The sequence below is a fragment of the Marmota marmota genome, unplaced genomic scaffold (assembly GCF_001458135.2).
Source record: "Marmota marmota marmota unplaced genomic scaffold, marMar, whole genome shotgun sequence".
Classification (NCBI taxonomy): Eukaryota; Metazoa; Chordata; class Mammalia; order Rodentia; family Sciuridae; genus Marmota; species Marmota marmota.
Genome location: NW_026006134.1, coordinates 227,163 through 242,689, shown reverse-complemented (window position 1 = coordinate 242,689; position 15,527 = coordinate 227,163). Strand labels below are relative to the sequence as shown.

The 15,527-nt window shown below is 51.8% G+C and overlaps 1 protein-coding gene across 12 annotated transcripts in view; it reads left to right on the top strand.

Annotated features, from left to right (window-relative positions):
• The first annotated feature begins 729 nt into the window (after nucleotides 1–729).
• Nucleotides 730–15,527, top strand: part of LOC107161111 (zinc finger protein 878-like) — a 30,433-nt gene continuing 15,635 nt past the window's right edge. For 11 of the 12 annotated variants that reach the window (XM_048797627.1, XM_048797624.1, XM_048797630.1 and 8 more), the window contains exon 1: nucleotides 730–740. The gene's annotated coding sequence lies outside the window, so the exon portion shown is untranslated. The remainder of the gene's footprint in view (nucleotides 741–15,527) is intronic. The other variant, XM_048797621.1, reaches the window with a different exon arrangement.

Here is a 15,527-nt window from a genome sequence, read left to right as displayed (position 1 = left end):
AGTGCTCCTCCTATAGTTTGGATTCCTGCTGGGAACTCTGGCCTCTGACAAGAATTGTTATGAGCACAAGACTCACATTATTTTCAGAATATCCAGGTGAAGTTTGTGAGCCAGAGAACATTGAAATGTTGACTCACAACTCTCTCATGTGCTCTATTTCCAATGTGTTCTCCTGTTTGATAAAGACTAGGGCTAGATTTTCTGGGATGGCTATGCCAGCCATCACAATATCTCCATCATCCTCCTGGGAGAAAATTTTCTTTTTTAGTATTAAACTATTTACGTTCATGTTGGGAGTATGTTGGTTCCCATTCTGTTACATAATCTGCCATGCAGAAGGGCAGCCTTTAAACCTGGGACTCAATTTTCTTCTCATTTCTTGCAGACAGTTCCTTGGCCTCTCTGTATACACCCTCCAGTTGCCCTGAGAAATCACAGTTTCCCTTTTGATGACCGTGGAAATATATAATCACAACTTTCCTGGGAGCCCACAGTGCATCCAAAATTTTATGAATTTCTTGCCCATACATCATGCCTTCTTTTCTCCTGAGTTAATGAACCCCTTTTCTTTGTATAAGGCCCTATAAACATGAAGGATAGCAAACACATATTTTGAGTCTATGTAAATATACACCCAGAGTCCTGCTGTCAACTGAGGTGCTTGAGTCAAAGCAATAAATTTTGCTTTTTGTGCTGAGGTTCCCTGAGGCATGGGTTCTGCCTCGATAGTGGAGTCCAGAGTGACCACTGCATATCCAGAAAAAGAGAACTCATCTTTTATAAAACTTCTTCCAACCAATATTTGTCCCATAGCCAATTTATCAGCTTCCAACACCAGAAGATCTGTGGCTGCAAGGGCCCATAAACAAGGTGGCCAATCTTGGACTACAGAGCCCAGCTCTTTGGACAGATTTCTATATCAAGACTCCTACAGCCATTCCAGACTGTCCCTGGATGTACAGAAAGTAAAGCTTTGTGAGGTCAGGTAGCCCTAGTCCAGATGCACTGAGAGTGCTTGTTTAATGTCCTCAAAGTTCTTTTGCATACATGGCCCACATATTAAAGGATACAATTCTCCCCCCTTTGTGGCTTCACAGAGGGGTTTCCTATAACTGAAAGTTGGGGATCCATATATGGCTGAATCTGTAGCCCACAAGAATTCTCTATTCTGATAGCAGGTTGAAATGAATGAAATTGAGCATATTTCCTGTTTCTTTTGAGGTCCTTTGGCTATTGTCTGTTCTGTTGCTGAGTCAGATGGTAACCAAAGTATTTGACCTTTTTCTTGATATATATGGGCTTTAAAGTCAGAGTCCATTACTGTCCAAGGATGGTGTCCTCAAGCCCCTGGGAGAAACTGTCATTTAGGGAAGGGGAGCATACATAAATCATCTGGCACTTTAAGATGCAGGAATTTTTTTTTGTTGTTGTTATCTCCCTGTATAGGATCTTGGCTGGTGGGATTCTCTAACTCTCAAATCTAATATAAATCTTAGCAGAGATTGATGACCTGGGACATCATTTGTATAAAAGACACCTATGTCAATCTCAGCGTGGGCCATCTTCCATGGTTTGAGGACAGGTTCCCGGCAGGTTCTGGTGTGGCAGCCACATTGTGCTCATCTAGTTGTTGCTCTTTGTCTGCGTGGCTTTTTCCTCTTGACAGGTGGGAGCCTGCTCTAATTGTGTATAGTAGCTACCCCACTTGTGATTTTGTTCACTATGCCTTGGTGCATGGGGCTCTGTGTCCCTTCCTGTTGATGGCTCACAGTTTGTGGCTTGGAGCCAGGGTTGCATGTCCTTTTAGAGTGTGCAACCTATGGCCCACTATTGGATATTAACATGAATATATTTCTGGTTCTTTTTGAGATTTGTAGCAGCTGAGCCATCCTGAGGAACTGGGTCCCATGCATCATTTACATTTGAGTGTGTCTATTGGACCCCTGCAATATTCATCAATCACCAACTTCTGAGCAAGTGGGAAGAAACTGAAAGGAGGAGTTGGAGCCAAAGGCTGGGGGAAAGCATTCATTCCTTCTCTGTTCAAGGCTTAGCATTTGAGCATGGCAGTAGGTGCTTGCCCGCTGGGGCCACTGGAGCTTTCCCCTTTTGTCTGGCCACACTATTTTTTCCTTATAAACAATTTGACCATTGGCGTTGTTCTAGTGAGACCTCCCATTTGAGTGACGTCTGTGTTTATGGTGAGGGCAGCTGTAAGGAGATCCATCCTCCTCTTTATCTTTTTGGTCTGCCTGTCTTTGAGCCTGTGGGTCTCCATTGAGGAAAACTGTGGTGGCCATCTTCATCATCTCTGGCACACTTCTCAGTAAAGCCAGTTTGTAATTTTTGGCAAATGTCACTCTAAGCCTGTTTCACAAAGGCTTCATTGGTCACCTGTTGCTTGAGCCTCTGCATCTCTTCTCTGACAAACTTGCATTGTGGTTCCCCTTGTATGATGCTTGTATGGTGCCCCCTCCTGTCCCAGGCACCTCTGGGCAGAGAGAGGGGCAGCAGCAGCACTGGACAGACACTCAGTTCTGAGTCAGTTGGGCACAACTCTTTTGAACATTACTGCCAGTTTCATAAGGCAGAGGGGCCTTAGGCAGATGTGGAGTCTAGAGAAATATTCAGAGCTATCAAAGGTGCAAGAGGAGAGATGCTGGAGCAGTGGGAAGATTTGCTTGGCTCTATTTGTCTGCAGATGTGCTCTGGCTTAGACTAGGTCTTAGGTCTGGCTCCGATTCCTGGGCACAGTTTCTTTCTTAATTTTTTTTCTCTTAGACTTCCTTTGAGAGCTTCTTGATATCTCTTTATTTTTAGCCCATCTTTGTTGTGGCCCCATCCTAGGTCTGGATAATGGGCTGCATCAGATCAGTCGTGGTCCAGGGTTTCTCCATGTAGGAGGAAGTGTGATTTTTCCAGCTTATGAGTGCAATGGTGATGAAAGGCTGGCACACAAAACTGCCTTGTCTCCCTCAGGTGTTTCTCTGGTCAATATGCACAGGTCCTTTTGTCCCTTGCAGGGGCATATGGAGTGCTCTCATCTGGATTGTGCCTTTGGTCTTGGGACAAATCTCCCACCTTAATCTTTGGAGGTGAAAGAGTCTTTCATTGTAGGAAGCCTTTGGCTCTGAGGACACCAAAGTGAAAGGAATACCCAGTATTGGGGGCATCATTTGTTGCTTCTGAGGATGACAAGGCTGAGGGTACAGTTTGCTTTCCCACTGGTATTGGCAAATTTGGGTAGAGTGTCACATAAGGTAGTGGGTTCTCTTCCAGATCATGGGGCAAACTGTTTCCCTTCCTGTTTTTCCTCCATCAGGTATTCTGGTTAGCTGCTTTCCTCCGGGTCTTAGAACCTCTAGGCTCCTGGCTAACATCAGCTTGGACTGTCTATCTAGACAGGCTCTCAACCAAGGGGGCTGTTTCTGTACTATCTCTTGACAGCAATCAATTTAAAAGAAATGGTTCAGGGACTCCAGCAATAATCAAAAGGACCTCAGCAATGACTCTCTCATCTGAAGAGCCTTCTGGTGCCCAGACCACATCTTGTGTGGGCCATTCTAATTCAGATAGTATGCTACATTTTTGGAGTGATTTTCACCCCACCATTACCAGGAAAACCTTCCTAAAGGTTTCTAACAAACATTCCAGAAGGCTCAGTTTTCTTTGTATGCCTCCCATGTTCCAGCCTGCATCAGCATCACACAGTAGGACAAGACTCACTGTGTCCATCTCAGGCCGTTCCCCTTGTGGGGACTTAGGGCCCTCTTAGGGCATTGTGGGTTGGCCTCAACCCCTGACCTGGAGCTTTCACCAGATGTTGGTTGGTGAAATTCCACCATAGACTGTATGATGTGCCATGAAACCTCAGATCAGGACTCCACACTCACTTTGGCCCTGGAATTGGGTAGGAAACCTTCCCTTTGTCCATCTCATTTGCATACTTTTCCCACAGACATGGTCGGAAATAAATTTCTATACTGCCCAATTCCAACATTTCCAAACCAAACAAAAAGGGTGTCATGGTTTCCCCTCTGCTCACTGACCCAGAAAACAGTCTACTAGGGCAACTCCCTGGGTCTGTGTCAGCTCCAACCACTTTGGAGAAAACTCAGGACTCAACAGAGGTTGATCAAGCCTCTCTTCCACCCACTTAGGCCTCAAAAGGGAAGTGAGGTGGTCTTCAAAAACAAATGGACCCAGATCCTAACTGTTCAGTTGGGCTGTGCCCCAAAACCCTAATTCTGTTTTTTGCTGCCTGTGGGTCCCTTTGTGCTCTGGGATGGCAGCCCCAGGGTGCTGGGTGAGTCGATCCTCCTTCAGACCAAGAGTGGCCTGGGTGTGCCAAGGAGAATGCAGTCCCTCACACCCCCCTCCCGGGAAGTGGGTCCGTGGATACAAGAGAGGCACAATAGCCTTCCCTACCTCCTCTGTCCCATCAGGTCCCCACAAATGTTGTAGGGACAAACGAGGCAAGGCACCGAACATAGCAGAAAACAGTTTTATTTGGCTGCAGCCAGGCTCAGGGGTACGGTCTTTGCTGTAATCAATCAATCCCATGAAACCCGCGTTCAGGTAGTTTCAGAATTTTATACACGACATATAAGTGGAGGGGTTCAGAAGTTCACAGTCTGAAAAAGTTTACATAAAAGCAGATTTTTCTTTCACTGTTTTTGGCAAGTTAACTCTTCAAGGAGAACTCCTGAGATGGAGAGAAATTCTTTTCTCTATTTTTTCCTCTCCCTGCCAGTTGTTACCATGGAGCCAAGTTGGTAACATATCCTTAAAATGTAGACATTTCTATGAAGCCAAGCTCAAGGCCACCAGCCTTGTTTGCACATTTCTACAAACTACTATACTTGATATGTTTGTGAAAAAGTGGTAAGGTGTGCCAGCACCTGGAATGCTGGTATCTTCTCGGCCAGTGACCAAGTAAAACAGGGCAATAGGAAAATAGGAAGTTAATCAACATTGAATTCTTTTGCAGAGACTTTTTCTGACAGTACTAAAAACAGACATGGTGAAGAATTCTGGAGAAGCCCAGTTAAGACTTTTCTGTGGAGGATGGGGGTGACACTTCAATACAAGGAGAACAGAGGGGAGGCACAGGAGGGGGCTAGATAAAGGGGCTTGAAATCAAGGGAAAGGGACAGGATCCTGGAGAAGGGTGGCCTCAAGCAAGGAGCCAGGCCCAGGAATGGAGATCCAAGGGCAGGGTCCCATGAAAACCAACAGGACTAGTAAGGGGAGGGAGGGGAGAAAGGGGCATGGGTGGTGCAGGGAGAGTAGGGCTCAAGGCCCAGGTCCACTGATGGGTGTAAGGGTTGGGAAGCAGGGCCTGGGCTGAGGGACACTAAAGAGTCCAGAAAAAGGGGAAGGGCTACATTTTTTCAAAGAGAGCCTGCAGGGCCAAAGTCCAGGTCCAGTCCCATGGCCATGGTGAGCATCCTGGTAAAGGGATCAGGAAAAGGGGCACCACAGGGACAGTGACAACAGGAGGTCCCAAGGAGGGCACAACAGGAAGTGCCGGAGGGTGCCTGTTGATGGGGGGGTGCAGGGCCCCCACAGGGATACCAGGCTAGGGACCTAGAGAAGGGCCACATCCTGAAAGATCAGGAATAGGTGAAGCCTGCGCAGGAAGGCAGCACTAGTTTTCTGCCATGCAGGGAAGCCAAGGGGAGCAGGAAAGCAGCCCAAATGAGGAGCAAGCTGAGAGCAACAAGAGCCATCAGAGGATCAAGTGGGGAAACAGGCCAGAGAATCATGAGAAAATGGCCAGGACTGGGGCCGGGGGATCAGGACAGTGGACATGGCAAAGAAGGGATGGCAGAAGATACAGCAGTGGGGAAGCAGGCTCTAGGCCCAGGGCCTTTCCAGGACTCAGTTTTCCAAGAGTAGGACCAAGGGCCCAGGGAGAGTAAGAGGCTCAGTTTAGGGACAGGGCTGTCTTTCCCATGTGGTGTGCTGCCCAGACAGGTGCCTGGCAAGGGATGGGTGACATGAGGAGGATGATGGGAGAGCAGGTTGGAGGGTCGTGGTGGGTGCGGAGAGGGCTAGAGCCAAGGCCCAAGCCAGGATCCTAGGAAAGGTACTGATCCCATCAACAGAGCAATAGAAACCCAAGAAACAGAAGGCAAGCACTCCAGGGGAAATCACAAGTGGAAGGAGAGGAAGTGTTGGCACTAGGATGTGGAAACAGAGGGCAGAGCAAAGGGCACCTAGTGGAGTGCACTAAGGGGCCCAAGCAAGGGACCCTAGGTAATGCCCAATGTGAAGTGACGCCATGTGATGCCACACAACATGAGGAATGCAGTCCAGGGCTCAGGCAAGCAGTGAGTTTGGGATACTGGAGTGCAAAATGTCAGGGTGAGGGAGGACTGGGTTGGGGTAGGTGTATCATGCAAGGCTACATGGTAGGGGAGGAAAGGGAGATGATTGTGCAGGGCAAGGTCAGCAGATGGCCCAAGTCCACTGACAAGTGTCAAGGTTTGGAAGGTGAATGGGGCCCAGGCGAGGGGCAAGGCTGTGTTTCCCATAGAGAGCCTTCAGGGCCCAGAGGCAAGCCAATTTCACTCCTCTGCCCCAGGTGAGTAGAACATCACAGAGAGACAAGGACCAAAGGAGGGCCAAAGGAGGGCACTGTGAGAGGATACCTTGCTTCAGGAATGGGGGTGGGGTTGGTGGGGAGCCAGGATCCCTTCAAGGATCCCAGGCTAGGGAGAAACAGGGGGAGGGGAGGATCCAGGCAGTTCCAAGATATCACAGTACAAGGGGAACAGAGGGGAGGCCGAGGAGGGGCCAGAAAAATGGGCCTAACATCATGGGACAGGGACAGGATCCTCAAGAAGTGTAGCCAGGGATTCAAGCAAGAGACCAGGCCAAGAAATGGAGAGCAAAGTGGCAGGACATAGGCTGGTGTCTCATGAAAATGGACAGGGCTGGGGAGGGGAGGGAGAATAGAAATGGGATCGTGTGGTGCAGGGAGAACAGGGCTCAAAGACCAGGTCCACTGGGGGGGGGTCAGTGTTGGGGGAGTAGGGCCCAGGCTGATGGAGGCCAAAGGGCCCAGGAAAGGGGCAGGGCTACATTTTCCCAAAGGGAGCTCAAAGGGCCAAAAGGCCAGTCAAGTCCCCAGCCCTGGTGTGCATCTTTGTAAAGGGATCAGGAAAAGGGCTAAGGCAGGGACAGGGACAAAAGGAGGTCCAAAGAAGGGAATAGCAGAATAGGCTAGAGGATGTGTGTTGTTGGGTTGGGGGCCAGGACTCCAGAAAGGAAACCAGTCTAGGGACTTAGATGTCATCCCATGCCAGGGCAGAGCAGGGAAGAGCAGGACCAGGCAGGCAGGCACCACCAGGGTTCTGCAATGAAGGGAAGCCAAGGGAAGCAGAAAATCAGCCCAAGCGAGGTGTGCAAAGTCAAAGCCCAGGGACGCTGGGAGCAAGAAGGGGCACAGGAGGCACCAGGGAGGAGCCAGGCCAGGGAATTCAGAGTGGAGGGCCAATGCTGTGGCAGGGGACTCACGACAGTGTACAGGGCCGGGGAGGGAAGGCAGGGGATCCGAAAGGTGACAGGCAGGCTTGAGGCCCAGGGTCACTGCCAGGTGTCCAGGTTCCATGTTTAGGACGAAGGGTCAAAGGAGAGCAAGGAGCCCAGGCGAGGGGCAGGGCTCTGTTCCCATAAGGTTCACTGGCCCTAATGAGAATGCAGGGCCATTGAATGGGCAAAGGGGTCCTGGCAAGGGACAGAGCCCAGGAAAAAGGCAACAGGAGGGCACTGCACAGGATCGTGGTGGGTGTGGAGAGGGCCCATAGCCAGGACCCAAGCAAGGAGCCCAGGCAAGGGTCTCATCTGACTGATGAAAAATGAGGGATCCAAAGAGCAGGAGGCTCTGGATGTGCCAGTTAAAACACAAGGGGATGGGAAAAAAGGGGCAAAATGCAAAGGAGTAGTCAGCTGGATGCACAGGGCAAACCAAGAGAAGCACGCTAGGGGGCCTAAAATGGAATGACTTCAGGCAAAGCTACATGATGCCATGGGACTCTGGCATGCAGTCAGGGGCTCAATTGAAGGTTCAGGGACAGGGAGGCTGGGTTGGGTTTTTAGCCACATTGAAGGCAAGAGGGAAGGAGAGGAAAGGGAGGGAGTGGTGCAGGGAATGTCTTCACAAAGCACACTTCCCCTGCCAGGTTTCAGGTTTCTCGCAGCAAGGGAAATCAGGTGAGTGGCAGGGCTGTGTTTCCATAAGGAGATTTCAGGATATAGAGGCCATAGCCTGCCCTGGGTGAGTAGATCCTCAGAGAGGGACCAGAAGCAAAGGAGGGCCAAAGGGGGGGGGGACTGTGAGGAAATGCATTTTGTCCAGATGCAGGGGAAGTGTGTTGGTGGGGAGCAAGGACCCAATCAAGGAGCCCAGTCTGGCAGAAGTAGTGGAGGAAAGTGTCCAGGCAGTGCCAGGATACAACAGCAGAAGAAAAACAGAGGGGAAGCATAACAGGGCCCCGAGTAAGGGGCCTGAAATCAAGGTACATGAGCAAGATCCTTAAGCAGGGCAGCCAGGGTCTCAAGCAAAAAGGCAGGCCTAGGAATAGAGAGCCAAGTGCAAGGGCCTGGGTCAAGGTATATGAAAACAGACAGGGCTGGTGGGGGAGAGGCAAGGGAAGGAGCTGGTAGTGCAAAGGAGGTAGGTTCAAGGCCCAGGCCCACTGCAGGTTGTCAGTGTCTGGGAGCAGGGCCTGGGCTGAGGGAGGCCAATGGCCTATGCAGGGGAAGGGCTATGTTTAACAAAATGGAGCCCCTGGGGCCAAAGTCCAGGTCCAGTCTCCTGGCCTGGGTGTATCCTTGGAAAGGGAACAGAAAAAGGGTCCTGGCAGTGTCAGGGACGACAGGAGGGCCAAAGGAGGGCACAGCCAGAAGGGTCTGAGGATTGATGTGGGTGGAATGTGGGCCAGAATACACGAAAGGAGCCCAGTTTAGGGACCTAGAAGAGGGCCCAGGACATGGGAGAGCATGGAAGGGTGGGGTTGGTAAGGTGGGGCTGCACTAGGGGACTAGTACAGAGAATCCAAGGGGACCAGGGAAGCAGCCCTAGAGAGGGGCCCACACACCAAGCCCAGGGAAACACTGAGCAAGAAGGACCACCAGAGGCTCAAATGAGGAGCCAGGCCAGGGAATGAAGAGCCAAGGCCTGGGGAAGGGGCCTCAGGTAATGGACAAGGGTGGGTAGGGAAGGCTGTGGATCCAGCAGGGTGCAGGCAGGATCCAATCCCCGAGCCACTGCCAGGTTTCAGGGTTCTGGAAACAGGACCAAGGGCTTGGGGAGAGCAAAGGGCCCAGGCCAGGGGCTGGGCTCTGTTTCCTATAAGATGCACGGGCACAGATGAGAATCCAGGACCAGGGACTGGGCAAAGGTGGCTGGCAAGGGAAGGGGGCCAGGAGGTAGACAAGGGGAAGGCTCGATTTGAAGTCACAGTGGGTGTGGAGAGGGGCGAGAGCCAGTAACCAACAAGGAGTGCAGGCAAGGGACCGACCTGACCCAAGATGATAAGAGACACAAGAAGCAGGGGACTGCACAAGGGGAAAACAGGGAAGGGGAGGAAGGGGCAACGTGAGAATGAGGAGACAGCTGGCAGGCGGGCGGCACAAGGGGCACCAAGGACAGTGAGGTAGGTGGCACAAGAAAGGGGCCCCTGCATCCAACCCAACACAAAAAGATGCCACATGAAGCCATGCAACACTACCCCACACAATGAATGAATGCAGTCAGGGGCCTAGGCGAGGAGCCAGGCCTGAAGACTGAAGTGCAAAGGGTCATGGTTCAGGAGGGATAGGTTGGGGTAGGGTCAGCATGCAAGGGGAGAGGACAGGGGAGGGAAGGGAGGGGATCGAGCAGAGCAAGTTCTGCACAAGGCCCACGTCCACTGCCAGGTCTCAGTGTTCGGGCAGCCAAAGGGGCCCAGGCGAGGGGTTGGGCTCTGTTTCCCATAGGAATATTCAGGGTACAGAGGCCAGCCAATTCCACTCCTCTTCCCCAGGTAAGTAGATCCTCAGGGAGGCACCTGGACCAGAGCAGGTCTGGGGAGGGCAGGGAGAGGAGATAGGGGAGCTGGTGGCGCATAGGGAGAAAGGCTCAAGGTCCAGGTGCACAGATAGGTGTCAGGATTGGGGAGCAGGACCCAGGCTGAAGGAGGCCAAAGGGCCCAGGCAAGGGGCAGGGCTACTTATTCCTTAGGGATCCAGGAAGGTCAATAGGCCAGGTCCACTCACCTGGTGTGGGTGTGAATCCTGGGAAAGGGATCAGTAAAGGGGGCTTGGCAGGGACAGGAATGAAAGGAAGGCCAAAGAAGGGCACAGAGGGAAGGGCCAGAGGATGGGTGCTGGTGGTGTATGGCCTGGACCCCAATAAGGAGCCCAGGTTAGGGACCTAGAGTAGGGCCCACGCCAAGGGAGAACAGGGAAGTGTAGGGATGAGCAGGCAGGCGGCACTAGTGGACTGCAGTGCAGGAAGACCAGGGGGAGCAGGGAAGCAGCCCATGAAATGGGCCCACAGTCAATGCCCAGGCATACTCTGGGCAAGAAGGGCCAGCAGAGGCTCAAGCAGGAAACCAGGACCGGGAATGGAGAGGGAAGGGCTGGGGCTGGGGCAGGGGGCTCCAGACAGTGATACTTGCATGGGAAGAGAGGAGATCCAACAGCGGCAGTCAGGTACAGGCCAAGGGCCACTACCAGGTGTTAGGGTTCTGGGTGCAGGACTAAGTACCCAGAAAGAGCAAGGGACCCAGGCAAGAGGCAGGGCTCTGTTTCCCATAAGGCTCCCTGGCCCAGATTAGAATCCAGGGCCAGGGACCTGGCAAAGGAGGCCTGGAAAGGCAAGGGGGACAGGAGGAGGGTGACGGTAGGGCATGGTGGGGGATTCTGTTGGGTGCTCAGAGGGGTGAGACCCAGGACCCAAGCCAGCAGCCTAGGAAAGGGACCCACCCGACTGTTCATGGATGAGAGACCCAAAGAGAAGGCCAGAGGAATTCGTGAGAGGAAGGCAAGGAAGGGTTTGCATGAGGACAATAAGACAGAGAAAAGCACAAGGGGCACCTGGAGGCGCCTGCTGGGGGGCACAAGCAAGAGACCCCCAGATCTCTTGCTTGTGCCCAACACAAAGAGACTCCTGCTATGGTAAAGGACATGAGGAAAGGGGTCAGGGGTTCAGGCAAGCAGCGAGGCCCTGGGACTGGAGCGTAACAGACCTAGGTTACGGAAGTCTGAGTTGGAGTTGGGGCAGCATGCAAGGCAAGGGGGCACTGGAGAGAAGGGAGAGGATTTCTCAGGGCTGGTTCAGAGCAAGTCACATGTTTACTGCCAGGCATCAAGGTTCAGGCAGTGAAGGGGACATAGGCGAGTGGCAGGGATGTTTCCCACTGTGAGCATTCAGGACGCAGAGGCCAGTCAATTTCGCTCTTCTGCCCCAGGTGAGTAGATCTTCAGAGAGGGACCTGGACCAAAGGAGGGGCAAAAGCGGGCACTATGAGGTGATACCTGTGGTGTAGAGTTTGGGGTGGGGTCAGTGGGCAGCCAGGACTCATTTGAGCAGCCCAGGTTAGAAAGAAGCAGGGGGAGCAGAGGGTCAGGGAAGTGCCAGGATACCTCAGCATAAGGGTAACAGAGGGGGAGTCCCTTCTACCCGGAATACAGTGGTATATGAGCTCCTCCACCCACACCCAGCACAGGAGGGGCTGGTAAAAGGGGCCCGAAACCAAGGGACATGGACAGAGTCCTCGAAAAGGGCGGCCAGGGACTCAAGCAAGGAGCTGGGCCAAGTAATGGAGAGCCAAGTGCTAGCACCTCGGCCTGGGTGAATGAAAAGGGACATGATTGTCTGTGGAGCTCTTATACCTCTGCAGCATGGGTATACCAGATTGGCTCCTCCAGGCAAAAGAACCCTCCACCTTGGTGTCCAGGCTAGCTTGAATTCTACCTCTGCCCATGTAGAGTGGAATTGCCCCTCCAGGCAAGAGAATACTCCCACCTGGTTTTGTGGTGGTGGTGGGGGGGGCTCCTATACAGCTGCAGCCAGGGTAACAGTGACTCACCCTTCAAGGCTGTGGAGACCCCTTTCACGTGGATGTCTTAGGGAATTCCTATACCTCCACATGGAGGGTGGTGGGGACTCGCTCCTCCAGGCGGGAGACCCCTCCCTCCTGGGTTTCTGTGGGAACTCCTATACCTCAGCAGGCAGGGTAGAGTGGACGCTACCCTCCAGGCATGAGACACTTCCCAACTGGTTGTCGGAGGAGCTAGTACACTGCCCCAACCAAGGTAGAGTGTACTCGCGCCAGCAGGTGGGAGACCCCACCCACCTGGGTGTCTGTCGCCCCTTCAGGTGAAGAAATCTCCCACCAGGGAGTTAGGAGACCTCCTATACTGCCACAGGGTTGCAGGGTCTCGCCCCTCCAGGCGAGAGACCCCTCTAACCATGGTTTGTACAGGGGGCTCCTATGCAGCTGCAGCCAAGGTAACAGGGACTCGCCCCTCTAGGCGGGAGACCCCTTTCACCTGGATGTCTGAGGGAATTCATATACCTCCACATGCAGGGTGGAGGGGAATCTCTCCTCAGGGCGGGAGACCTCTCCCTCCTGGGTGTCTGGGGGAACTCCGATACCTCCGCAGGCAGGGTAGAGGGGACTCGCCCCTCCAGGCAGGAGATGCCTCCCAACTGGGTATCAGAGGAGCTAGTGCGCGGCTCCAACCAGGTTAGAGGGTACTCGTGCCACCAGGCAGGAGACCCCTCCCACCTAGGTGTCTGGGGGATCTTGTATACCACCACAGCCAGGTTGGAGGTGACTCGCCTCTCCAGGTGAAGACTCCTCCCAACTGGGTTTCGAAGGGAGCTCATATACCATTGCAGCCAAGGTAGAGGGGACTCGCCCCTCCAGTCTGGAGATGCCTCCCAGGTGGGTGTCCTGGGAGCTCTTATATGGCACCAGCCAAAGTAGTGAGGACTCACCCCTCCAGGTGGGATAACCCTCCCACTTGGCTGCTGGGGTGAGCTTGTATACCATCAAAGCCAGGGTCCAGGGGACTTGCCATTCCAGGAGGGAGACCCCTCCCACCTGGGTGTCTGAGGAAGCTTGTATACCTCCACAGCTAGGGTAGAGGGCATTTGCCCCTCCAGGCAGGATACACCTCCCACCTGGGTGTCAGGGGGCCATATTATACCACCATAGCCATGGTAGAGGGGACATGCCCCTCCAGGGTAGAGTCCCCTTCCACCTGGGTGTCCAGGGGAGCTCCTATACTGCCACAAGAAGGTTAGGGGAAACTTGACCCTCCAGGCGGAAGAATCCGAACATCTGGGTGTAGGTGGGGGAGCTCATATCCCACTGTATCCAGGGTAGTGGGGACTCGCCCCTCCAGCAAGGAGACCCCTCCTAACTGGGTGTCACCAGGAGCTTGTATAACACCTTAGCCAGGGTAGAGGGTTCTTGCCCCTCCAGGGTAGAGGGTTCTTGCCCCTCCATAGCCAGGGTAGAGGGGACTCACCCATCTGGTTGTAGACCCTTCCCACCTTGTTGTGGGGGGAGCTGCAGGGTTCAGACCCAAAGGATTTGAAAGCATTGGGTCCAAAAGACACTTGCATATCCTGAGTTCACAGAAACCCTGATCCCCAGTATGACTGGGGACTAGGGAAAAAATTATCTTAGTGGGGTGTGGGGAAGATAGGGGCAAAATGGGGGCAAAAGAGATGGTCTGAGTGGGGGACTTTGAAGGCCAAAGGATGTTAGAGAGTGTGGGGAATTTTCTTATTTTGGCTAAACTGTGTACATGATGTCATACAGGCTTGTCGAATTGTATTCTGTTCTGAGCCCTTTATTCTCAGGATTAGCAAATCACTAACTTTACTCAAATCCATCAGCATGCATCTGTCTATATATCTATCCATCTGTCTATGTACCAGCCATCCCTCCTTCCACCCATCTGCCCATTTTCTCTCCCATGCATCATGGATTTGTGCAATTACCCACCCATCTACCCATTCATCCAGCCATCCATTCAAACATACATACATCTTCCCATCAGTCCATGCATCTTCCCACCCATTCACCCATACTACCATTCATCCAGGGGCACTTGGCCACTTCACCACATCCCCAGTCCTGTTTTGTATTTTATTTAGAGTCAAGATCTCACTGAGTTGCTTAGCACCCTATTTTTGCTGATGCTGGCTTGAAAAAGCAATCCTCCTGTCTCAGCCTCCTGAGAGGCTGGAATTACAGTCCTGCACCACCATGCTTGTACTTCTTATTTCCTCATTGGTCTGATAACAGGTTGGAGTCACCATCTGGGGTTATTTTCTCAGATCCATCACAGTTATGCTCCAAGCCACCTTGTTTGAACCACAATGAAAAGGGGGGCTGGGGATGTAGCTCAGTGCTAAAATGCCCCCACCCTCAATTTAATCTCTACATGGGGGACAGTAAAAGCACCTGGAATTCAATTCTCAGCTCTGGGCAGCTATGTGCCCATGTTTCCACAATTTTTACACAAGAGCCCCCCTTGTTCATGGGCAATATTTTTACGTAGAATAAATGTGAGACACTGTGCAGGATGTGAAAGACTTCACAAAGTCCAACTTAAGAGAAGAGGATAAAATTGTATTTACTTTCCATTATGGGAGTTAATATGACAGGCTGTATTGGCCCCAAGTGGCAAATTTTTATGTTTTATATGCGAGCTTTCTGGCAGAGCTGAGCAGGGTTATTATTTCTTTCTGGTTTAACTATCAGTTGAAACCCAGGAAGCTGAGAGCACTGGGTCAGCTTCTGGGGGTACATTGCTTCCTAGGCAGGATGCAGATGGGCTTGTGGCTTTTCCTGAAAATGTTGGTGCATCTGAAACCTTGACATGGAAAGGGTAGAAAAGAGGGGGACTTTATACTGAGAGAAAATAATGAGGTCAGTCTGTGCAATAGAATGACATGTTTCAAGGGGCAAATGAGCTTGAGCTCATAGACATGTTATGAGACTACAGATGCCTGAAGCCTAACCTAATACAATTTTACATGTTATGATATTATTTGCATATCACCTATTGCAATAATAATACAATATTATTCTTTTACAATAAATACAAACTCCTACATACAATTTCCCCTATACATTCATGACAATGATTTCCCATTCTAGAAAATCTCAAAGCCCTTGTCAGCACCTGAACACAGGGTAAGGACAGGGTTTCCTTGTCTCCCTGGTGTAGCTGCACTGGTAAAAGTTCCTTTCCTGCTTTCAATCAATGCCTTTTCTTTTTGCTTTTAGGGCAAACAGCTGACCAGACTTCTCGAATCAGCAGAGTCAGTCTGTACATAAGAATTGATAATAGTAGAATGTAGACTATCTACATTGAGCACAAGGCGCCCATTTTATTTCTGCTGCACATTGCTGTTTTTGAGGGTTGCTTGCCTCCCCCCACCCTACCCCTTTCTCTGCTGGGGATGGAACACTGAGCCACAGCTCCAACCCCAAATGTTTCCTTTTATA